The sequence below is a fragment of the Serinus canaria genome, chromosome 13 (assembly GCF_022539315.1).
Source record: "Serinus canaria isolate serCan28SL12 chromosome 13, serCan2020, whole genome shotgun sequence".
NCBI classification, from domain to species: Eukaryota; Metazoa; Chordata; class Aves; order Passeriformes; family Fringillidae; genus Serinus; species Serinus canaria.
This window is the reverse complement of record NC_066327.1, coordinates 6902237-6927083: the sequence shown is the minus strand read 5'-3', so window position 1 is coordinate 6927083 and position 24847 is coordinate 6902237. Positions and strand designations below refer to the sequence as shown.

Below are 24847 nucleotides of genomic sequence, written 5' to 3'. Positions count from 1 at the left end.
CTCTGGTTACTTCAGGGGGACAATTCAGAGAGCACAGTTAGCATCTCAGTCATTATTCAAGTATTATGAGACTTGTGTTGTCTTGATGCAGACCACCACTGCACATTGCTTCAGAGATGTTCTGACCTCTTGATTTTTTTAAATAATAATTCATTTACAAAGGTTATACCTTTGTCAAAATTGTTATCCAGATGCAGAATAATCACTATATTTAGCCCATGCTAAAAAACCCTCTACAAATAGTACAAATAGTATATTCAGAACAACCCTGTGGAGAAAGACTGGCATAAATGGCAATATTAGTTCTTGTTCCCTGTTTTATATTGTAAAGGAGAGTCCCCTACTTAAAGCATTTTTTATTACAGCTGGAAAAGAAAAATTTATCTTCCTGCTGAACTACTTTAAAAGCATATGCCACAAGCGTATTTTACAAGCATTCTCATTTAAAAGGATATCTGACATGTGAACACTCTCCAGAACGTCTCAGAAAACAAAAAAATAATTTTTTCTCATTCTGCAGTTCTACTGAATAGCCCAGTAGGAAATCACTGAAATTGGGTTGCTGTAATTATTCTCTTTACAACAACAGCCACCCTTGAACTAGGGAGGGCCTGTGAGAACTATGGCTATTTCAGCAGAATTCCGTAAGCAATGACACAGAACCTTGAAACAAAGTCACCCTGCCTCTTATGCAGAACAGTGTGCACTCAGAAGAAGCAGTATAAAATATTTTTTATAGAAATGTGCATTTCAGTGGTGGAAAGGCTCTTATTTTTTGCCTCATCCCTCTCCAGAAGAGCCCATGTGCATGGGCTTGAAAATGCCTCTTCAATTTTCAGTGAAGCAGGGGAAAATACATGTTCTGTTGTGAATAGAACTGCATTTCCTCCTTCCCCACACAAACTACAGATGGTACTGCTGTCCCTCCAGAGCTCCTGTCTGCACTGGTCCCAGGTCAATCCCCTGCCCTTGCTGCACCCCTGGCCATGCCTGGAAGCCCAGCACCTTTGGCCAGGTGCCACAACAGCCACTCAGCAGGGATCCAAGTAGGCAATCACCAAATAAGCCTTCAGAGTTGTTTAACTACCAAAGATTTCTCCTGGTGCTGTTCTATGATCTGATCAGTTTTAATGATCTGAAATCTCTCCCCACCTCCCCAGGGTCAGGAGGAGATGAGCTTGCAAGAGCGTTCCACCTACATCTGAAGAATTTCACTGTTCTGCTTCCTCACTTTTCTGCAGGATTTGATTCATACCAGCTATCAGAAAATATCCAGTAGGAAAATTTATTAGTCTTTATTTTACTAATATATCACATCATCAAGTAAAGCTCTGTAGCAATTGATTCTCTAAGCTGCATTTTATTCCTATTCCAAGGAATAACCTACATGTATTAATAAACTGCATAAATGCATAGAACATGCTTTCCTTTTTACACCTCAGTAAAAGAGGAAAAGAAGAGGAGGAAAAACCCTAAACATACATGGTTCATTGCATAGAAGTGAATTACATAAAACTGTAAAATTGGAGCACTGGCATTGCTGAAAGAAAAGCCAACTCACCAGGCTGGAGTTTAAAATCAAACACACTGTGTTCCAGAAAGAGCTGGTGTTCTGACTAAAAATTATTTGTCATCTGTTGGCCCTGTATTTCAGACGTGACTGGAGTTTCTGATGGTCAAAACAGAACTCCTTGGAAATTGTTATAAAACTCTCACAAGCCTTTGAATTTAGGTTTTTATTTCCAATGATAATTTTTAAAAACCCCAAAGATATTTCAAGCTACATAAATGCATCTGTGTTCAAAATCCCAAATGAAAGAGTAATTCAAAAAAGGTGTGCAGGTAAAAAATGTCCCTGAAGTATCCCAAGACCCTTTACATGAAGTCATTAAGAACACTCTCATCTAATAGGAATACTACAAGAAAAAAGTCTGTTATAACATTAAATATGGGCCTTCTCCTCTATTCTAGGGATAGATATCGAAACAAACATGTAAATATCTCAAGGAAGAAGGGCACACAAAAGACGTAGAGGAATAGAAGTAAAGGATGATTTTATTTTGTTAAGGTTTAGCATCCTGATAAATTCACAGGATGGGACTGTTAGAACCAGCATAAGTCTGAAGAGGAAACAGGAGCAAATTCATTTCCCTTCCTTGCACAAGGGACTAATTCTAATGAGCTGAGAGAACTCCAAGCCCAAAGCTCCTGATGATGGTGTAAGTGTAAACTACTGCAGACACAAACTGCAAAGGCACTGACTTTTTGCATCACAGCCACATAGCCACATTTCTCCCATAGAAATAAAGAGGTTCGTCAGCTGCCCTGGACATGAAAAGCTGTATAAAATTGTATTAGTGCTGACAAAGTTGCAAGAAAAACCTAGAATATAAAGAGGCAAACATATGTTCTGTAAATCTTATCAATTTTGTACGTTCCATTATTTTTAATTATTTCATTATTATTCCATTGCTTGCCTAGATTTAAATTTAATAAAGTTTTTTTGTTCTGTCCAGAGCAAAAAAGGAGGCATCAGAATATGGATCATGACCCCTATTCTATTGTGATCAAAGAAAATACATCTGCTCTTTTCCTCACCTCACCTTTCCACTTTGCCTCTTCTTTATTTCATACAATGAACAAAAGAGCAGCAAATATAAGACAAAGTTACTGTTTATGCATAATTTTCCATATGAATAAAAAAGTATCAAACAGTTTCATTAGTATTAGCATATTCACGAGTAACTTTTATTCTGCACATTAACTCTGTGCAGTGGTTGCCTGCAAACATTTTAGCTGCTGGAAGTGTAAATACACTGAGGATTTAATAATTTTAAATACATTGAGTGTTTAGATAAATAGAAGTATTACAGACAGACATGGTGTCAGTGAATGGCCATCAATTTCAATTATGTAACAGAAGATACTGGACAGGAAAGCATCAAATCTGAATCCTGGCATTCTTATTCATATTCTCACATTTCATTCATGCTCTCAAATAAATTTTAAAAAAAAAAAAGGGAAAAATCAGTTTGAGCCTACTATTAGTTTAGAAAGATTAGAACACAGGCCTTGGCTAAACGTACCCATGGGCCAAGAACTGACATATTGCTGGTTCTCTTTTTATATTGGAAAAGGATCAAGGCAAAAAAGGAAACAGAGGTCATGAATATTCACAATGACAGTGGGTGTCTAATGCAAAAGACTCAACCAGATGTAAATTTTTCCAAAGCATAATAATAAAGTCCAATGTGAGAAAACACATTTAAAATATAGCTCCTTCTTCTGCATTACACAAATCAGGACTGATTCACACTGCAGCTTAAAACTGTAACCAACACTTGTATTAGCAGGGGTAGAAAACAGCTACTGAAACACTGAAGCAATAAAGGTAGGAAGCTTCAGAGGAGAAAAAATAAGCAGAAGAAATATACAATATCTAATGTATATAATAATGTAAACAAGTATAAGATAGAGTGAAGTTGAAGAAGCTGTTAATCATTGCTCTGCAGTAATGAATGGAGAACTCATTTGTGGTTTGGCTTAAGTCCACTCCTCATCACATTCCTGGTTACTAATAATTTGCATTTCCACATATGGCTATTTTAAAACAAAATAATTTCCTTCTGAAAATGCTTGAAGCTGAAGATTTTGCCTGAGCACTATATTTATTTAACATTACATTCAAAAAACTGTTTGTTGATAACATTTAAAAGTGCTGATTGACAATCCTTTCAATCTTCTTTTTATTTAAAACCAACCACTACAACATGTTTGATTCAAATTATCTATCTCATTCTCTCATTGAGAAAAATAAGTAAAAAGTCTTTGTAATGCTGGACACCACAAAGTGCACAACGTGACACATAAAAATAGAAAGAATGATTGAAGGAATGGATGATACCAAAGAAATGCCAAAATAGTCATATGCCCTTTCAAAACAAGTATTTTTCACATCCTGTAAATCTTTACTTTGAAATAATTGTTAAAAATAAGTCTTCAAAAGAAATAAAAAAGCCACAAACAATGACATTAGGAACCTTACACAGAATTCAAGCTGAATTCTCTCCATCAAATCCAACTTCCCAAGCTGGCTTTAAATCTGTGAAACACTTGTAATTGACTGAGTCTCCTAAATCTTACTAGGGGATTTCTCCTTGATGGGAATTACATCTTCACAAATTCATGATCTTTCCAAAAGGAAGGTCCCAACACCAAGTTTACCATTTATTTTGCTGCAACTCTCCTGGAATTGTTCATCAGCATTCTCATTTGTCAGCTGAGCAAAGCAACCAAGATGGGCTGCTTACCTCCCAGCACAGCTCTCAGAAAAGCAGTGTTACAGAATCAAGCAAGAGACTTGGGTATAAAAGCCAAAGGAGTGTCAGCAGAGCTTGATTCCTCAGCTGGAGAGTTCTGACCCTGATAAATGAAATCTGAAATAAGAGACTGTAGGTTTTCAGCATCAAGAGCATGAATCTGTGTCTCCTGAGGGCAGCCAATATTTATAAATATATAATATTTATATTTATATTTATGCTTCTCCATGGTGATTTAGGTAATGGCACAGCTTCACACTGCAAAGGATTCATGCACTGAAGTGAAATAAAGCAGTTCTGGCTAATAAGTGCCCTGTAACCTTAATTAGCTGAGCAAGACTCTGTGACACTTGATTTTCATTTCTGACAGGTCACCAGGCTGAAGCATGACAGGGCACTTCTCCTGAGCCAGCAACCTGCTCATCACTGCAAGCAAGGAGCTCCTGCCACAGCTGCTCCAGCTCTCTCTGCCTTGCTGTCTCCTGATAATAGGAGGAAGATTGATTAAAATGAACCTGGAGTGAAAAGTGTAATCTAACTGCTGCTTGGTTCAGAGAGTCACATGTCTGAGATCCTGAGACTGCTCTCTTCTAAAGGATCTCATCATCCTGATACAGCACTGCAGGAGTCTCAGATGAATAAAGCAAATTCAGAGTACAATGAATAAATGCAACTGTTCTCACTTAAAAGAAGTTTTGAAAACAGCAGTTTTCTGCCTCAGACAAAATTATTATTTAGTTGTGCCTTTGAAGTAAAAGAAAATATTTTAGGCCACACAAAACATCAAAAAGTTTATTTATATTTGAATTTCAAAGTTTTCTTTACTTTGTGTGTATCTCAAGTTTTCTCAGAGCTCACAGATCACTCCCTATGTAATTGCACAATTCCACAGATCTTCAGAAAGGTAAGTACCTTCAACATAAATCACCTTCATATTGCTTTCTATTCTAACCTATTATATAACTGCCTTGCACAATGGTAGAGAATTTGTTGAAAATACTAAGGAACAAAAAATTCATATTAATCATTAAGTAGAGTGGAAATAAACCTGTGGTTAAGAAGAACTGGAAATCCAGCTGAAAGGTTGGTGTGAGCAGATGGTGGCCTAGGATATTGTTTTGCAGAAAAGACTCAAGAGTGAAAAAATAGAAACAACAACCAGAGCCCTGAGTGTCTGATACTTTTAGGAGGGGAGGGGGACAGAGGGAGGAATTCCAAGGTAAGAACAGAGCTATTGATAGATGAACTCTGCCTTAAATCTGAGAATTCAAGTTTTACCCAGATGCATAACTGAACTGGCATAACATTTGAATAAGGGCTCTTTTCCCTTATGCTTTACAGTTTCCTAAGTTCCTTCACTAACAAAGCCTTAAGAATTCATTCAGAGACTGAAAGAACTGCAAGTTATTGCTGCTCCAGATCATTGCAATTAGCTTCTGAAAAACTCACTAAATTACCACTAACAGGTGTTAATCTAAAGCTCCTAACACTTATTTTCAAGATAAATATTTTGCAATATTTTTCAAGGACACTTATGGCATGATGCAGTTACTGAACATCACCTTCATTTTAATGATAACAATTAAGGAGAGAGTAGAGAAGCTCAAAGTATCAAGCCAGATTTTTAGGAGGCATCAGAGTGAAATTCCTAATCAAGCTGGACAGTCCCATAACTTTTTCAAAATTTAACTGGAATTGTGGGTAACCAACAGTTAATAAACCCCTGTTATAATAGCACTGGGAAGGTGGACAAAATCAGGGTGCTTTTTTCAGTGTTGCCCTAAACAAAGAGTTGGATACATAAATAAATTATTAATTAATGAACTAATTGGTTTCTGTGGTGTTCCTTGACACTGAACACAGTCACATTTTCCCTTCTGACTTGGAGTATCCTTCAGCAAGATACAGGCTCAGCTATTACACGCTTTTGTCAAAGTAGCTATGATTATCTTATATTTGTAACACTTCTAAAACTAGATCAATTTATATTTCATAAAAATTTAAATTTTAAAGCATATTTTAAGATCACTTCAACAAAAACGTTTACACAGATTAAGCAACAATCACAGAGAATACTGATCTAAGAGAGGCAGTGAGTGAGAGAACATGAGTTGAAGGAAAATATTTATAAAATAATCCAAAACATTTTGGATAGTTCATTGCAGAGTTACAAAAACAAAGGGATACATAATATTCCCTTGAATAATGTGCAGTATAACAAACAAAACCAGACTAATTTATTTCTTTAGCTTATTACAGTCTCTAAAAGCTGCTGATACTTCACACAAATTTACAGGACAAAACCAGCCAGGTCTGTGCATGATATTTGATTATATTTATTGTTTTATTTTTCTTCTAAATGAGCTCAGAGTCCTTCTCCCTCTGTCTGCGTGCATGCATTTTCTCACATACTACTACTACTAACCACTGTAGATCTTTATGCTGATTTTCTTGGCATTTTTGTGGTTTTTTTTTTTTTCTTTTTCTTCCAAATCTTTGTCAAACACATGCACTTTGGAAACAGCAGCAGAGGTGTTTCTAGGCAAGGGTGACCTGGCAGTTTTCTCATGCCATTCCCCAGTCCCATGAGGAGCACCAGCAGCAGCTCCCTCCTGTTAAACACTGTCACATTCCTCAACCCTTCATCCTCTGCCCTGCTGACTCCCAGCTCTCTAAAACGCTTCATTAATCCAGCAGTAACAAACTGACACCTTGAAGGGAGCAAAGTGCTCTGGAAAGCACAGACATCCCCAGAAACGTCCCCAGAAGTGTTTCTGTGCCTTGGTGCAATATGCCAGAGGCTGCACTGCAAACTGAAGTGCTTCCTCCCTGTTGGCACATCATTCTGGTGGGAACAGACAAACCACCCTGATTCAGCCCCTCCTCAGCCAATCATCTCTGGCACACTGCAACTTGTGAGCAGATTTAATGAAATCTGAACAGTGAAGAGTGTGAGGATCAAAAAAAAAAGCCAACAGTGTCATGTCACCTAGACCTTTCCCTGTATTTTAAAGCTCTCCTCCCTGAAGCCCAAGATATGACAGGCTGTTTCCTCTCAAAAATGTCAGGCACTGCAGAGAACTGGCAGCACTGAAGTAAAATGACAATTTATTATAATACATATCATTTCTTTCAGTGATGACAAGCCCGTGGAAGCTGGTAGAAGGTCCAATTTGCATGACAGCACAACACTTCAGCAAAGAGAATACACTTAGTTGAGACACTGCAGGAGAATAAATGATGTATTCAGATGAAAGAAAAATTATTATGATTATGCTCTACGAAAAAATCACAGGTGGAGAAAAAAATTGCATTTTTAATAGTAATTAATAATACTCTAAATTGTTCCTGGCTCAGCGAAGCCAAAACCTATTGTAATATCTCACAGCAAAAATTTCATTACAAGTGCCTCTGTCACAAAGGTGTATTTTCCTCCAGTTCAACCTCACACTCAAAGCAAGATCTACTGTGAGGTCAGACCAAGTTGCCCAGGGCTTTCAAACCTCTTGGAAAGGGATTAGAACAAAACTTTAATAGCAATGAAACTGCTACTTGCATTTAGAAAGAAGCTCCCTATCTTTCAAAAAGGAAAAATCAGGATGGTCACCCTAATCTAGCAGTGACTGCAACTTCATTTCAGTTTGATTCAAAATCACCATTGTCTGATTTTTAGAGCCACTGCACACCACCACTTTTATCTGTTCTGTTTAGTGTATTATTATTTCAGTCTTTTTGTGTCATTTTCTCAGCAATTGCCTCCACTCTTTAATCTCACTACTATTTGAGACACTTAGAAATCAACAGGATTCAGTTACCACTGAGGTTTTGAATGCAGCCATTGTTCACTATTTCCTATATGCTTCAACTGGCACCAACAATTTCTCATAAAAATATTCCCTGTTCTTATACAGTAAATGATTTTTGCCTTTTTTTGTTCTCTCTGATAATCTTCAAGGTTTCCTTCTGTACCAAAGAACTTGATATGCAATTAAATAACTTATTCCCACTTTCAACACTGTTAATAGATACTTGGTAAAAAATCCTTATTATATTTTATCAGACTGAAAGTATCTTTTCATCAAGAGCTAACAATGTCTCTACACTTGTACTATCAGTTCAGAAATATACTCCAAGAATCAAAAAGTAAAAAATAAATTTGGCATCCTTTACTACCAAATGGGTTTCTTTATTTGTGTCTGATTAAATACCTCATCTCCACCTTCAAAATTTGTCACCTCCTTTGTGGTTCACTATTTCTTCCAGGGTTCAAGTCAGCCTTGTATTTCAGGGAGTGAGTGGAAGTAACTGCTCTTACAGCTGGAAAGGTCAAGAACAAGACCCAAGGGAACCTTTTTCCAAGGAAAGGATATGGTTAATGGAAATGGCAAGGAAAGTGGTTTTTTTACTTGGCATTAATACAAATCCAGCCTGTTTTAACAAAATAAGGATAAATAAGGATGCCATACTCTCCCCCCCACCCCTGGTCAGACTGCTTGTTGGGGAAGTGACAATAAATATATTACTGCTTCCATGCTTTTTAGCCCTTCTAGCAAATGCCCATATAAGTGCATCAGGAAATGATTCAGGAAACACAGATCACATTTTAAACTAAGCTGCTTCATTATAATTGTACTTTAAATGTATTTGACTTGGCAGCCACATGGATGGGTTTTAAGCAATTTTAAGATCCTGTACAGAGCAAACTTTCATCTTCCACAGCAGTTCCCTCCAGCTACTCTTACTGGAAGGCATTTACACAACCTGCTGGGACTCAGCTTGACATCATTCCTTCCATCTGGACATCCAAACCAGCAGGCTGGAGACAATCTTTCCTGCCTTCTCTCTACTTCACACACTTGACATTCATTGAAATTTCTGGAAAATGAAATGCCTAAGAATCAGAACTCTATGAACACTTCAGAACCCCTTGAGAAAGTGTTTTGCTTTTTCTTCACAGCTGAAGGAACACTAAACCAGAGCTTCCAAAAGCAGTAGTCATTTTTTCACAGGTAAAAGAATGCAATGCGTTTGGTTCCTTTTTGACATGTAGAATTGGATTATCATTCTCACAACTTTATATATTTGGAAATAAATCAAAATTAACCACAACAATGAGCTCTGTTATAAAGAAGTCTAAGGACATATTCCAACTTAAAACCTGTCAATTCTTCCATTAAAAACTCTCAAAAATTTGATAAAGGTATGGAAACCAACTAATCCATGGATCAGAAACAAAGACTAAATGTGCAGGAGAAACTAATCAAACATTCCTTAAAGCTTACACAAAACAAGTTTTCATCCACAAGATGACCTGGCAAAAGAGTTTCAATCCCTATTTATGACAGAACCATTATTTCCCTTTCCCTGCAATGGTCAGAAGATATCAAACATATTTTGCAGTCCTACTATAAGAAATTTGGAGAGAAACTAAAAAAAAAAAACCAAATCAAACATACAAAGACACAAAAAATAATCAAAAAAGCTCTGTTATGACTCCACTGAGATAGTCATGAAAACAATGACTCATCTCCTGGCAGCTTCATCAGTCCTAATGAATTTGTAACACTGGATTTTCTACCTTCACAATAAAGATTTTGTTAAATATGTTATTCATAACAGGTTCAAAAAGACATTACCTGAATCGCTTTGCTTTTTCTCTCAAATTATTAGACCATAGTAAATTAGTGCAGGGCTTTAGCAGGTGCTAGACAAGAAAACCTCCAGTAGCTCATATATTTGTAGCCATGACCTCATGCGCTGGGTATAGTATTTCTGCTTGAGCACATTCCATATTAGCTGGGAAGCAGCACACATTGATTTGGTATCTACTGGCTAGCAGCTGGTTAATTCATGCATGAAATGCACTTATACAGCAGTTCACTGCTTTGATTGATGACACATCTATTCTCCTAAGATAACAGCATGCTTCCTGTCTCAGGAGTCACCAAAGTGCTTTACAACATATTCTTATGTTGCTACAGACTACTAGAAATTTAGGATTTTTTTTAAAGAAACTTTGAGATGCATTCTCCATCACTTCCAAAGGAAGCAGAAGCTCTATAAAACTTTCTCATTAAGAATCATTTTGTTTAATTTTAAAAGTGAGTTCCTCAGTAATGCACTTGTCAGAAAGGCTGTTTCACAGGAGTCAGTTATCTCTTCCTCATTTTCCTCCCTCCCATTAAGTAAGCAAGAAAGAAAGTAAGCTCTGTCATCCCAGCATGACACACTACACTTTTTTTACCTACCAGGCTTTGCTTACCAACACTCTGTTCTTGAATTCTGATCACCATCTTTCCCAGAAAGTCACAGGGAAAATGAGGAAGCATTCAGATCCACATTTATAAGCAAACACAACAGAACCCAGATTTGATAGCAGCACCATGGATAGGAAACCCTTCTCTGTTTTTATAGGTAAGGCTTGGGGTTTTTTAATGTTGTTTCCACTAAACCATAACCAACCACTAGGAAGCTTGAAACCTACTTTGTTGTGGAAAAAAATAGAAAAGAAAGGAAACACAGCTCAGAATAATTTTTAAGAAGTAAATTGGTAAGTGCTGCCCCACATGCTCTGCCCTGTTCTCGAGGAACAGAGAATAGCTGTACAATTATTTTGAGACAAGAGTTCCATACCTAAGGGTGTTTAAATTAAAGGTATAAATTTATCAGAAACTTTGTTTGGCAAATGAGATTGGTATCTTGGAATTCTACCCACAGTTCTCTAGGCTGTTTGCAGTGCTTTCCTGAAATAATTGTTATATCTCAGTTCATTATTATAAGTAACATACAGAGTAGATTCGGTAAGGGTTGTAGATCTTAAAAAAAGGAATCATGCTAGTAAAAAGGTACCGGTGTTATATTCTTGTAACAATTTTCTTTCTTCCCAAAAGTCTAAAAATCAAGTTAAGTACAAAGAGAGGATATACAGACGTGAATTAAATCAACAAAATTACTAAAAATTGTTAGCATTTAGGAAACTATTTTTTGTTTTGACTTAAAATATAAAACAATTATGAGAATAACCCATGTTTTCAAATACCAGTTTGAATCATAAACACAAAAGATTTTTAAAATCCTATTGAATAGATCTTCCTATTATAAACAGGTATTTATGTTTTCTCATGGCTCTGTTATCCCAGTACCTAAGTCAATCCTAAAGTTAGCCAAAAATCTTCAAACAGTAGGCTTTCATTCCAAACAGCATTCCAGAACCAGCACTTACACACTCCTCCCAAAAATATCTTTATTGATTCTACTCCAAGTAGCTCATTTATTGTCCCCATTTGAATTTAACTTGAAGTTCTGCTCTAGATCAATGCAAGTTTTTTACTGCTGGTTTTTGTTGTGTTACTCCATGAAACATTTCTTCATTACCTTTACCAGGGTCTCCTCCTGAACACTGCAGGATGTTGCATTAGCATGATTTCACTAATGAAAATATTGCCCAGACTTCATGGTCTTATCTACAAAACTGGTGCCCAATTTGGCAGGTTTTTTGTTTGTTTGGTGGTGGTTTTTTTGGGTTTTTTTCCTCTCAGTGGGTGTGAAAAGGGAAGAACAGAGAATATAAGCAAGTATCTATGATCTTTGGAGGTCCTTCCCAACCTGGGCTGTTCCATGAGCACTTTGAGACAAGCACACCCTAAATTAATTGCTTCATTTCTTGTATTAGACAACTTGTGATTAATGTCACCAAATATTACAATTAAGTACTCCTCTCAAATTATCTCCTCATCTCTGCAGTGTTCAAAAAGTCAAGCTAGACCTCAGCTGGCCTACGGCATAACATGATTATCTACAGCAGCTCACAATTAACCAATTACACTTGGAATGCATGCCATCTCACACACAATTATTTAGGAACTCACTGAAACATGAATTTAGTGTCTGCTTCTTTCAGCTATTCAGCAAGGAATATTTACAGCTGGAGATGCTCTCTGAGCCTGGGAGAATTAAAGACTCTTTAGATTAAATAGAAAAAAAATACCTAAAATTAATTATAGCAAAATCTGCACAAACAGAAAGTAAATAGAGTCAATAGTACCTTGATAATAGAAAAGCACCTAATAATAGCACCACCTATAAAATAAAAGCACCTTTCCTGAGCAAAATATTCAGTGCTTAAAACTAAACATATCATTTAGGGTTTTACAAAGGAGCACTCTATCAAACCAATACTGTGAAGAGTCTCAAAAAAACCCAAAAAAACAACAAACCCAAAAAAAACCCCAAAACAAACAAACAAAAAAAACAACAACAACAAAAAAAAACAACCAAAAAAACCCCAAAAAACCAAAAAACCCCTGGTACCAAACAATACAAACCAGTAAACTGACAGGCAAAACCAGATTCCTCTTACAGTTTCATGCAGGATCAGATATTTTAGGCAAGAAGGTTCACATGTCTGCTAATCCTGCACCTAGTGAAATAATGGATTCACTTCAGAATGAGGCTTTGGAAAAAACACCCAAACAAAACTTCCATGGATTTTTGATGCAGACAGTGACAACTCTGAGCTTCTCAGAACTGGAGATACATGTGAGCCACTTAAAAATGGATTCTTCATTAGATTCTGCTTGATTCTTAGGTTTTATCTTCATCCTTATCTTCATCTAGATCAGGGTGCAAGAAAAGCCTTTTTGTACTTTATTTCATTTGCTTTTTTTAATTTACATTGCTATCATACTTTGTAAAAAATGTACCCATTAATCAGTTAAATAAACAGAAAATACAGTTTTTATTCCCTAGTCTGTTTATTCTAAATCCTTACTAAGTGTGATTCCTTTGAGTCAAATGGAAATAAAAAAATCAAAAAAAACTACATGGCCCTGAACTTCTTTAATTTTTCATAGCAAGAAAAAAATTCTCTCTGCACTCTGCTATACAAAAACGTAAAACTGTAAATAAGTCTTTGGACGATTTAATCAGAAATGTACCTCTCCATATCACAGACCTCAACTTTTATGACCACATCACGTATTTAAAATTTAACCTCCTCTTCTACCCAGATGAAGAACAAAACACAAGTACTAAATTACCGAGTATCACTCTTAAGGATATCATGACCCTTTAGTACCACAACAGATGGGTTCTCATGCCTTTAGAACATGACAATACAACAACTGCAGGGAGTGAGCTGGGAAAAGCTGCTATTTATAAGTTATTTCTTAATTTCTATGTTCAAGAACAGCACAATCTCGCAGGAAATTCCTATTTAATAGGGAAACCTCAGTCTATTAATTACTTCATGCTTATTTGTAGCACAATAGCAATTTTTAACATTCATATTAGTTCAGTATAATTAACTATTCTGCTTAGAAATAACCAGAAAACAAAAAAAAAAAAAAAAAAAAAAAAGCAAAAAAAAAAAAAAGAATGGGTAAAAGAGGATTCAGATTTTAACCACTGGATAACTTACACCATATCCACACATATTATCTATTATTAACATTAAAAGTCACATTTTAAAACCTGAATATTGAAATCCAATATTCTGGGCTGCCAGCCAAGCATAGAAAACAGACAAGCTAATACTAAAGAAAACAAATTTTTATTCATTTACCTTCTGTCGGAAATGAACTGTGTAGTGAATTTTTTAGAAGATGAAAATTGTAATTGCTTGTATAATAAAGCTGAAAATTAAGGAGAAACAGATGGAAGACTATAAGTTCTTTTTTGTAAGTGATAAGAGGATGATTCATAAGTATTTGACATAAGTTAAAATTACTTATGGAACAAATGTTTATGGAAAATGTTCTGCTTAGGACAATATGCCATCATACAATCAGCAGTGAATTATTCCAATTGCCATTCCTAATCAAAAAGAGAAAAGGAAATAAAATAAGAAAGAAGAAAAAAAAAATCTAAACTTGTTATTTTCTCCTGAACTTCAGTGACTTGTGTCCTAAAGTTCTACCTCAACATCTGAGGGCATTATCAGAAGCATTGTAGATCATATAAATTCTATTAATGTGCAGTTTTAAGATCACTTTATAACATCACTAAATAGTAATCAACTTCCTAAGGTGAGCTCAACAGAAAGTGTGAAACAATAGGTGGCATCTAAGTGCATGCGGCTCGTGGTGAGGTTACCACACCTTGGTGCACCAACCCCAAAGAAATCCTATTTTTAAATCTCCTCTCCTACTTCTCAACAAGAATTGACAGGAAAGCCAATGATCTTATCCACACTTGCATGGGTGCACATGACTTGAAATCTATTAAGTGAACATTTTCACATACAGCTAAATACTTAAAGTAGCAGATCAAAAACACACAGATGAATTCCTTTTCATTGTTTTCCTCATACTCTATCATGGAAAATGCAGGTACCATAGAGGGGATGGTTTTGTTCAGAGCAAATGGGCCAGCACTTGGATTATGCAGCCAAGAGCTCTCTTTGACATGAGCAGGTGATTTCCAGGCAGTGCAGCACCAGCCCTGCTGCAGGAGTGGGGAGAGCAGAACAAGACACAGGGGGGTTGTTGTTGTCTTTAGCAGCAGAGTAAGTGCCTGTCCATTCTGGTGGCAGCAGTAATCATGCTGAAAGCCAGATCCAAATCCACAGGTCAAATCCAAATTGTATCTGCAGCCAATAATGCTGGAAAGCACCTCTTAAGTCGCCTGGGAATCTTTTGGTTTAAGATATACACCTGAGTGCTGCTGTCTCTTCACAGGCCATCCTCCTCCAGGTCCCTCTCAATCACTCACAGATATTTTATAAACATCTCTACTGCATAGCAATATAAGTTAATCATGTCACATGTGGAAGGGTTTGTTGATAATTTCAATAAAATAGACAATTTTCAATATTTTATTAACAGTTAATAGGGGTTAGAGACTGATGTTTGGATGCTTCTATGCTTTCATTTTAATTAGCTGTTCATATTTGGATTTTTATTTTCTTCTTGCAATGATCTATTGGCCTATATAATTTGTCTTTTTCTTCTGTCTTCCTGTAAAATGGGATTTCAATGAATATATCTTACTCTAACTGAAAAGGTTATTGAAACCTAGATCACAATATCCACATACTGCACATTACAGATGCAAAATTGGTATGAGAAAACTGAGGAAATTTTCCAGACTACAGCACAGAATACAAAGTCTGGAACAGCAACAATCCAAAGAATCTTAAACAGTAAGTTTCAAAATGTCAGTTAAATCACCTAAAACCTTCACCCTGTTATCTGTCTGATGAAGAACCGAATTACACAGCTAAAACCAAGAGGTGCCATTGCTACACATGAACAACAAGCTTAAACACAGACATAAAGGTTTAAGACATCACTTTGGTACCTCCAATTGATAGACTTTTTCCCATCTGTCACGGGTGGATTTTTCTGCATCTATTGCACCTCTTGTTCTGCATGGCTATTCTTTAAAGACATCATTTTGTTATGCCAAGCAAAGTTATCTGCCACTAGCTAAGGGTACCCCACATCTGGGAAAAACTCCATAGTGACAGGACATGAGCAATATTAGTTCCACAAAAATAATCTACATATCTGCACATTCAAGGATGAAAATTGCAGCAAGGCAAATACAGGAATAGATGAGCACAAATTGTGGGGTTTGAGAATATGGGTCATTCTACAGAGATCTCCAGATACAAATAACGTTTCAGCCATAGAACAGGCTGAGAAGTTTATTCTCTCTTTTTTTCTTTCAGATTTCCAAATCTAGTAGATTTTTCAGGGATCACTTTAGGTTTCACAAAAAAGAGAAATAAATAGGCAAGAAAATGACTGCAGAAAGTGGAAGGGTGGTATCATAAGACATGGCACAACTTGGGACCTGATGCAGTAAGGGGTGACATCTGTGCCAGAAGCCTGGTGGTTACTGAGGCTGAAATCCAAGAAAAAAACCAAAACAGAAAAGGACCAACAGAACCAGACAACCACATATCATAATGCAGCTTTCAAAACAGTAGAAGGTTAGCTGCCTGGATTTCTAATTAAAGCCTTAAGATCCCACACACACTCCTCTAAAAGCATCATAAAAAATTTCCTTCTTCATTTGTTAATACCTTAAGAAAATCTTAACACAAACGTATCCCAATGAAGGGGAAAAGCAGATCAGCAGAAATTAGCTGCATGAACTACCTTAAACACTTTGTCTTCTGTATAGAAGGAAACACACCTGAAAATTTCTTTGTGCAATATGTGTTACTTAAAAGATAATGTCAATGAAATAGTGCATTGTTAGAGGATAATGGTCTCCTGCTGCTATTAAATGCCAAGGCACAGCTAAGCACTTGCAAAGCAAGGGACATTATTCCAATGATAATATTCTAGTACAAATGGCATTTCTACTACACTGAGTAGGGTACGTTGATTCCATCATTTGATCTGATCCCTGCTATTGTGACACAGCAACAGATGACCAAAAGTGCTGCTCTAAAATTGCAGCATTTGAACTGACCACCTACAGAACCTGCAGCATTTGCACCATTTAATCCCAGCACATAAACATCAGCCAAGTCCTAAATAACATTAGATTTACATTTTTATGGCCATTTGGTGCATAGAGAAACTAAGACTTACCCTACCTTATAGTACAGCTTAGCAGAACATCTTGAAACAAAATGGAGAAATATTGAACCTTACAGGAAAGGTACACCTTCCTACTGGGCTTTGCAACCACTTGCTAGCACATAAAAACCTGGATGTGTTTTATACCAGCAGCATGAAGAGTGTGCATCCTTTCCGCCTTCCAAATGAGGTATTCCAGATGCCAAAAAGAGGGCATGGAGACATCATATTTTCAGGACTTCACTATCTAAACAAAGGAGATTGCTCTTGCCTTCAAGTTGTTTATTCCTCACTCCTGCACAGGAGGAGCCTCAAAACACTCATAATTCAGATTTGTTCAGTCTCAGAAGCATGACTCTATCACTACATTAAAAATGTTTGGGTTTTGAATTTTATGATGAACTCCTTGAAAAGGAGTGAAAACATCCTTGAACCCTTGAAAGATCCTTGAAAAGGTCCTGCAACCCTTCTTCACCTAAGGGCAAAGCAGATGACTGGAGTGAGGTTTCACAGGTCCATGAAGGAGCTGTACCTTCAAAAATGTTTTCCAATTTCTTTAGGTGGATGGAGATTTTGGGATGGCCTGTGGGGAAGCTCAGTGCAAAAGAAGAGAGAATGTGATGGCAGGGCTGGTGGGTGATTGCCTTGGTGCCTGCCCCTGGATCTTACTAAGCAGTACTAGGTAGAAAGGGCAACTGCAGCCAGTGTCAGCTCATCCAGAGCCATCCTGACACACACAGAGCACAGGCAAGCAGGGAGAGCAACAGCTGCACAGTGCTGTTGAAGACTGAAGCACTTATTCCATATTTAAAGGTAGTTTAAAAGACTCTTCATACGAAAATGGAAACCCATCAGGCATTCCAGGGCCACAGAGGACAAGACCTCAGTGACAGCAGAGGCACTTGACTCTCCCTGCACAAAGGACTGCTAGTGAAGGAGGTCTTCCAGTGCTGCTGCCCTGCTGGCTCCTGGCACACAAATGAGGGGCAGCAGCATCTCTTAACCCACACAGTGACCTGACACAATCAGGAGCTGGGAGCTGAAAAACCTGAGCCTCTCTGTGCACCAGTTGACAGCCCAGTATTTCAGTTCTGAATAAGCATCTCCAGGTTTCACAAAGAGCTGCCAACTGGCTGCTTTTCTTCCCTAACAGCTGGGGAGCTGGTTTCCCAACACAAACTTGACAGAGTGGATAAGCACCACAGTGCAATGTAAACTCAACCATGATTGGTGGTGTAAAAACATAACTGAAAAGCAATTTACTAATTAAAGCAAGGATTCCCCTGTGGTCCAGCTGAATAGAGAAAAAATTAACTTGACTAAAACTCAGACACCAGGCACTTGAGAACAAAGGCACAAAATAAGCTCTGTTTCACATTTTAACAACTGAAAATATCTTGAAATTTGGGAGCTTAAATCACATGCATAGTCACAGCAAAACACATACACAGACAGTCATGGGAAGGAAAAACAAGACTGTTCTCATGATAACCATGTTCATATCAGCAACTGATAGAAAAGTGCTACATTATAAACTTCATGGAAGTGTTGATTTTTATAAGCTTGCTTCCAATAGTTCAATTTCTTTGGTACAGCTGTCACTGAGCTTCCTCTAATGAACTACCCCAGATCTCATGTTTAGAATTATATGTTACTGTACAGCTTCAATTCTTCCTGTCAGGAACCTCAAGATCCATTATATTGCACAGAACTCTACTGCATTATTTTTGTCTTTCAGTTTGTATTTGAATTATGAGTAATTTCTCAGGGAGCTTACACAATAAGTATTAGCACCCAATTTGTCACAAGTAAAATCATTCCTATTAATGAGTTATTCAGAGGCAACTTAAGTCATCAGCAACCCAGCCAGTTCAGACCAGGAAGTGGAACTGTGAAGGCAATGTGATATAAAATCTTGAAATGGTCCTCTCAAGGATCTCCAAAGCATACAGCCTTGATAATTTTTAAGTTTTCTTTCATTTTTTTTTAATCTGGGAGAGCAGATTAGGCCCAGGGCATTTTTATCCTCTTCTCTTTTTATGCAGACCTCATTTTAGGGTCTAATGCTCATCTGGTGATTTGATCATTAAACCTCATTATGTTCCTCCACCTTCTAAAAACTTCTGTGATCAGGAAGAAACCAGTTAAGACACTCTGTAAGTTCACTATATTTCCTTGCTAGCAGAAGTGTATTAAGTACATTATATGACTTGGACATGTTAAGTACTGATAGATTTCTGGTCAAATTCTAGCAAAATTTAAATTTATCTCAGCAGACACCAAAATACCACTAATGCTCTAGAGGTAGACTAAAACTGCACGCGCTGCATGTTTGTGGTTTTGCTTGTCTCAATAAAGGATGGTTATTTCCTTTTCTGTACTCCCTGTGGCATAAGGTAATGTGGCAGCTAAAGTAAACAACACCAGACAGACTTAAAAATTGATCCTACAGTTCATTTTCCGTGTTCCTAAGGGCTTTTCATTCATAGCACTCAAAGAGTAAAAGCATAATTGACCTTATGTGAGGTCAAGTTAATTATCTCACATTAAAGCCCCAGTGACCAATCTATAAAACAGCTGGTAGCATCTATTTTCAATTGGAAAACCACTGTCTATCTATCTTTTTTTGTTTCCAGAACATTACATGCCATTTTTCTTGGTAATTTTTGCCTCATTAAAAGCTGACCTGACCTGTCTTCAAATAAAACTGCATTACTAATGTCAGAGCTCAATAGATTCTATTATGGGCAAAAAGCACCTCCTATGGCTTTTCCCAAACCATTTCAGATGGTTCAGAGCATCATCTTTCCATAAAATATGCTTATCCTTTCAGGTCTGTCTCATTTTTAAAATCTTCATTGTGCATTTATCACCAAAACAGATGGAAATCTTTGCTGATACTAAATACATGAATATTGAGAGCCAAGGAAAACTCTTTTTCAGAGATGTATAATAATGTTACTGCTGCATGACTACACTTAGACATGACTATATGGCAAAGCTTACCCAAATTATTTTCTCACTCATATTTCTATGGACAAAAAGAGAGCTTTGATGAGAACAGAACTTAGTCATTTTTCTAAAAATGCAATGTAACACCTTTCTTTGATTTTTTTGTCTCCTGTACTTCAAAAAGTCTAAAGCACTTCTGAAAATAATAACTTTAAGCCTGCCATTGCTGCAGAAATGTTTAAGTGATATTACTGGTATGCTACAGAAAGAAATCCCATAATAGTAGCAGTATGTAACAGTCACAAAGGGTGCAGAGACAATGCCAAGTCTTAATTTCAAAGCATGGTGATATATATTATTGAGGTGCTGTGAAAAACTGCAAGTGTAAAAACTTGGGGATTACCACATATCAAAGGGGAAAAACAGTCAGAAAAGGTCATATGAAAAGAAATTGGTGACCACATTTATGTAATCATAAATAAGCTCCTTTTATCTTAAACTGAATGCCAGTGAACTCATTAGTGTGAAACACAGCAGGAAAATGAACAGAAAAGACCCTTAAACACAGGTGTTGCAGTGCTACCAACTCAAATGCTTTCCCTCTGCTAAAATTTAACCACACATTTCTCTCTTGTCTTCTCACCATTTTGGATCATTCCCCCACAGTACAGATGTGTTTTTCAGAGTACATAAAACTGTTCAGACTCCTCCTGCTTCAAATTAGGTGTGAAATTAATGTACAGCATATATGTGATAATTTGGCCACTGAGAATCTACAGGGGTGGACAGGGAAGTCCTCTGTAGTATTCTCAATAATTCATAAAATGTAATTTACTTTTGTAATATGCTTGAAAGTGGTCTTTGAAAGAAAATTCTCTTGACCAGTGCCAAACCAAATTCTGAAGCACTTACAGAAAAACAGTTATCAAAAAAATCTTTTACCTGCTAAAGTAACAGTCTTTCAGTTAATGTCTCCTTAACAGAAGCCTTGCAGGGCAATGCAGATCTCTAAATAACATGTTTTTGTGCTTCCCAGAACCAGATGCTCACAAGAATTCTCCCTTGAAGCTAACTGACTCTCCAATCACCTAATTTTTACCCTAGTTAAAATAACTGCACATGCTCTCAGAAGTAAGTCAACTGAAAAACAAACCAAAAAACCCAAAAACCAGAACCAAACCCCAAGCCCCTTAAAAATGGTGCTCAAGTAGCTCTTGAGGTCCTGACTTCTCTAGCTTGACCGTTCCTGTGTGCTGCTTTGAGAGCTGCTTTGCCTCAACAGGACATTTGTCTTTCTGAATCTCCTGCCCTATAAGTAAGACCTCCCAAAAGCCACTTAGAGCATTTATTACATAGATTTCTCTTCTTAAAAAAAAAAATTAATAAAACCCTGAATGGAATAGATTTTCCCAACTGTGATTATTTCTGCCATAGAACATTCTCAGGGATGCAGGTACCATTACAAGTTCCTCACATTGTTGAATGAGTGAAGAAGGGAGGATTATGCAGAAAGGAAGGAAACAAAAACAAAGAAAAGCCAGCATCTTTATTGTTACTGAGGTGAAAAATTACTTTTAACTGAGGCTTTGGATTTGTAACTACTGCTATTCAATGCTTTTTTAACACTTCTGAAAGCATGGTAGAAGCATATTGATTCCACTAAAATTTCTAATCTCAGTGTTCCTCCAGACAAGCAGCAGCTTTGTCTGCCTGAAGATTTATCATCATGAGACAAAGAATATTACAGTGAGAAGAATGTAAATAGTTGCAAAAAATTTATCCCTTTCTCCACAAATACGGATAGACCAGAGCTAAAACTGCCAAACTACCCAGCTTTGGGCAAGGCAAAAAATATTACTTTGACACATCCAAAAAATAAAAACTACTATGAAATATAAACTATTATAGCCTTTAAGACAGTGAAAACAAATGGTACATAAACTTGACTAAATCTCCTGTCATTGGTTTCACTTGGGTAACATCATTAAAGGCTGATTTTTTTTTAATAAAAACTTCACATAGTTGTGTTCTTCCTCTGTTGCAGGATCTCTGAAAAATTACTATTTCCTTCCTCCCTAATAATTCTTCATCCCTTAACCAAAAGGTTCTATTAAATATCTTCTTTGTTCTTGTTGAAGCTGTCTTTTTTTGTTTCACACCTCCTGAAGTGTGTCCCTATACAGGTCCACTCATTTCCATAGACCCCTGGGAGCCTTACAGCAAGGTGTCCTGCATTTATTACCTCCTACCTTCTAGCAATGTAATGGCTCTTGGCATCCCTGCTGCTCTTACTAATGACTCTATAGGAATGTTTCAGTGTCTGCTTAAACTCCTCAGTGTTACAGGTTAAATTGTGATGTATAATAATAGCTCTGAAAAGAAATCTGCTGGTAATTAACAGCTTTATCCATACAATTACAGAGCCATGCCTTTTCCCAAAGTCCACTTGCCTCAGGTACTTAGTGTGACAGCAGAACTGAACAAATGTTATTGTGCAAATGTTATTGCCTGTGGCTAGTGCTCTAAAACTCTCACTGCAAATTAAAGCCCCAGTAAGCTTGGACTGGGCCAAACACATACCAAGAGAATGGTCTATGCCTCAAAATGTCCATTGCATACCACACCATTCAACTGTTCCAAATTTCCAAAGCTGCATCATCACAGACTTTGACCTCCAAAACCAGAACTGCTGTGCTTTTCAATTATACACAGCTCCTTCCACCTGAGCCATCAGTTTTGTCTGACTCCCCACAGGCCACCTGCTTGGCCTCCTCGTGTTGTGGGGCTCAGTTGAGTACCTACATGTACCTTCTAAAATAGGTCTGACTCCCTCATCCAAATCACTCTCCAAACCAACCTCCTTGGTGTCATTTTGCACTTTTCAGCACTGGCCAGATGACTTCTTTCTCATCGTAGTGCTTCTGAATTAAAATGCAAATTCACCCACAGGAACATGGGCAATTATATGCACAACAGAATGCTCCAGAAATGACTGTTTCTCTCGGTAGAAAGTAGAGGTATCTTACATTTTAAAATCAACATTTTGTATTTTGTGTTGACATGCATTTCATGCAACAAGGTTCAGAATATGGCAGGTAGATGAGAATAACACACTTCAAAAGAAGAAGCCCTCAAACTCTGTGTGGTTCTGACACAGATACCTGTGTCACCACTCACCTGCTTCTAAGGATGTTGCAAACTTGAAAAGACTTGAAAAGCTGTGCTCGTGAAACCACAGCTCTCATTTCCCATCAGAAAATCCTCCACAATCTCTCTACTAAAAGGTATGAGAAGTCATGAGTAAGAAATGGGGAACATTCCAGAAAGTGAATTCCCTGCAAACAGGAGGCAGCAGCTGCCAGGTCACAAGCCCAGACAGAAGGGTGGGGAGCAAAGGCAGGTGACCTTCAGAAGCAGAGCATGCCAGAAGCTCAAAGCAAAATCCAACTCTCTCTTTTTTACAAAAGTTAGCTAAGGGTTAGCAAGAGCAAATTAAACACCTGAACCTTGGCTTAGAGGACTTGCTTCCTCCTATTTACCTCCCAATTTATAAACTAAACACGTGACCAGAGAGGAAAAGGTGGAATTTCCCAAAAAGGGAACAGATCCACATTCAACACTGAAAAAAAAAAATCCTCATCTCCAAAATGTCCAGATAAAATAAACTATGAGGACAGAAAGGTAACACAGGTGATATGGCCAGTAAGATCAGTTATGAATTCATAGAAATTGCAGACAAAACTGAGATCTCTCCTTACTCTTCTCACATCATGAATCAGTTATACATTGCTCACAGCAACAAAATGATGTCACTAATTTGAGTTTATTTTGTTAAACTTCATTCACTTCTTTAGCTCTTGGTTCACTTGACTTCCTGTCATAACAATTAAAAGCAGAATTAAGAAACAAAGCACTTTTCTGACTACTAAACATCAGCTAAGAAAAACTGACAACATGAAAGCTAATGGCTTCTGCTCTAAAATGTGTATTTCAGTTTTCAGACTCCAATGTTTTCATTCTTATCTCCACTGAAAACATTTCCACTGAGATATTATGCAAATGAAGTGTAGAAATAAAGACAAAATTTTCTACCATGAGGTCTATTTATGGAATGGAACCAGTCCACACTGAAGCTGAGGAGGGGATTAAGGCATGCAGCTGTAGTCTAGAGGAACCATCCATCACTAAGAGCCTGCTGGTTTTATGTGACTCACTTCACTTATACTTTTTTTTTAACTTTAAATCCAAAGTCAATTACCAAGATACTGAAGCTTTCGTGAGCCACACTTTTCATATAGTTAAAGTCCTCTGAAATGACAGTGATTTTTAATTGCATTGCAAACACTAGTTTGGAGTGTGTGCCCAAAAGCAGAGGTGATGATTTCTAATATAGAACATACTTCTGTCTTTCATCATCACTTTCAATCTCCAAATCAGACCTTAGAGATAAGAAGTAATTCCTGGGAAGCCCAGGAAGCCCAATTCCCATCAGCTCCAGCACATGCCACAAGGGTGCTACACAGCTCTTGGTCCCTGAAAACAGCCCCACAGAGCTCACAGCACAGATTGCTGACAACAAGTCTGTTCTCAGTAAAAGAGACATCAAGAGTATAGATATGGAATTATGTGACAACTCAAAAGTGCCAGAAGAGGTTTGGAGTGCAAGAATTTTTTTGGAGATTTTTTTTTATATATGTTATACTGAGGTTTTCACAATACATAAAACAAATATTTCCTTCACAGAATAACAGAATATTCTGGATCAGAAGGGACCCACAAGGATCCCCAAAGTCCAACTCCTGACCCTGCACAAGACATCTCAAGGGTCACACTGTGTATCCAAGAGGGTTGTCCAAACTCTCCTTGAGCTCTGTCAGGCTGGGGCTGTGACCTCCTCCCTGGGGAGCCTGTTCAGTGCCCAGCCACCCTCTGGGTGAAGAGCCTTGCCTTGTTTTCCAGGCTGCACCTCCCCTGACAGTGCTTCAGGCCATCCCCTCAGGTCCTGGCACTGCTCACCTGTGCTTTTCCCTCATGAGCAAGTTG

At 37.4% G+C, this 24847-nt stretch overlaps 1 protein-coding gene across 1 annotated transcript in view; it reads right to left on the bottom strand.

The window, feature by feature from the left end:
- The window catches only part of GABRB2 (gamma-aminobutyric acid type A receptor subunit beta2), a 138976-nt gene that overhangs the window by 96031 nt on the left and 18098 nt on the right, over positions 1-24847 (bottom strand). The gene's annotated exons all lie outside the window — the stretch shown is intronic.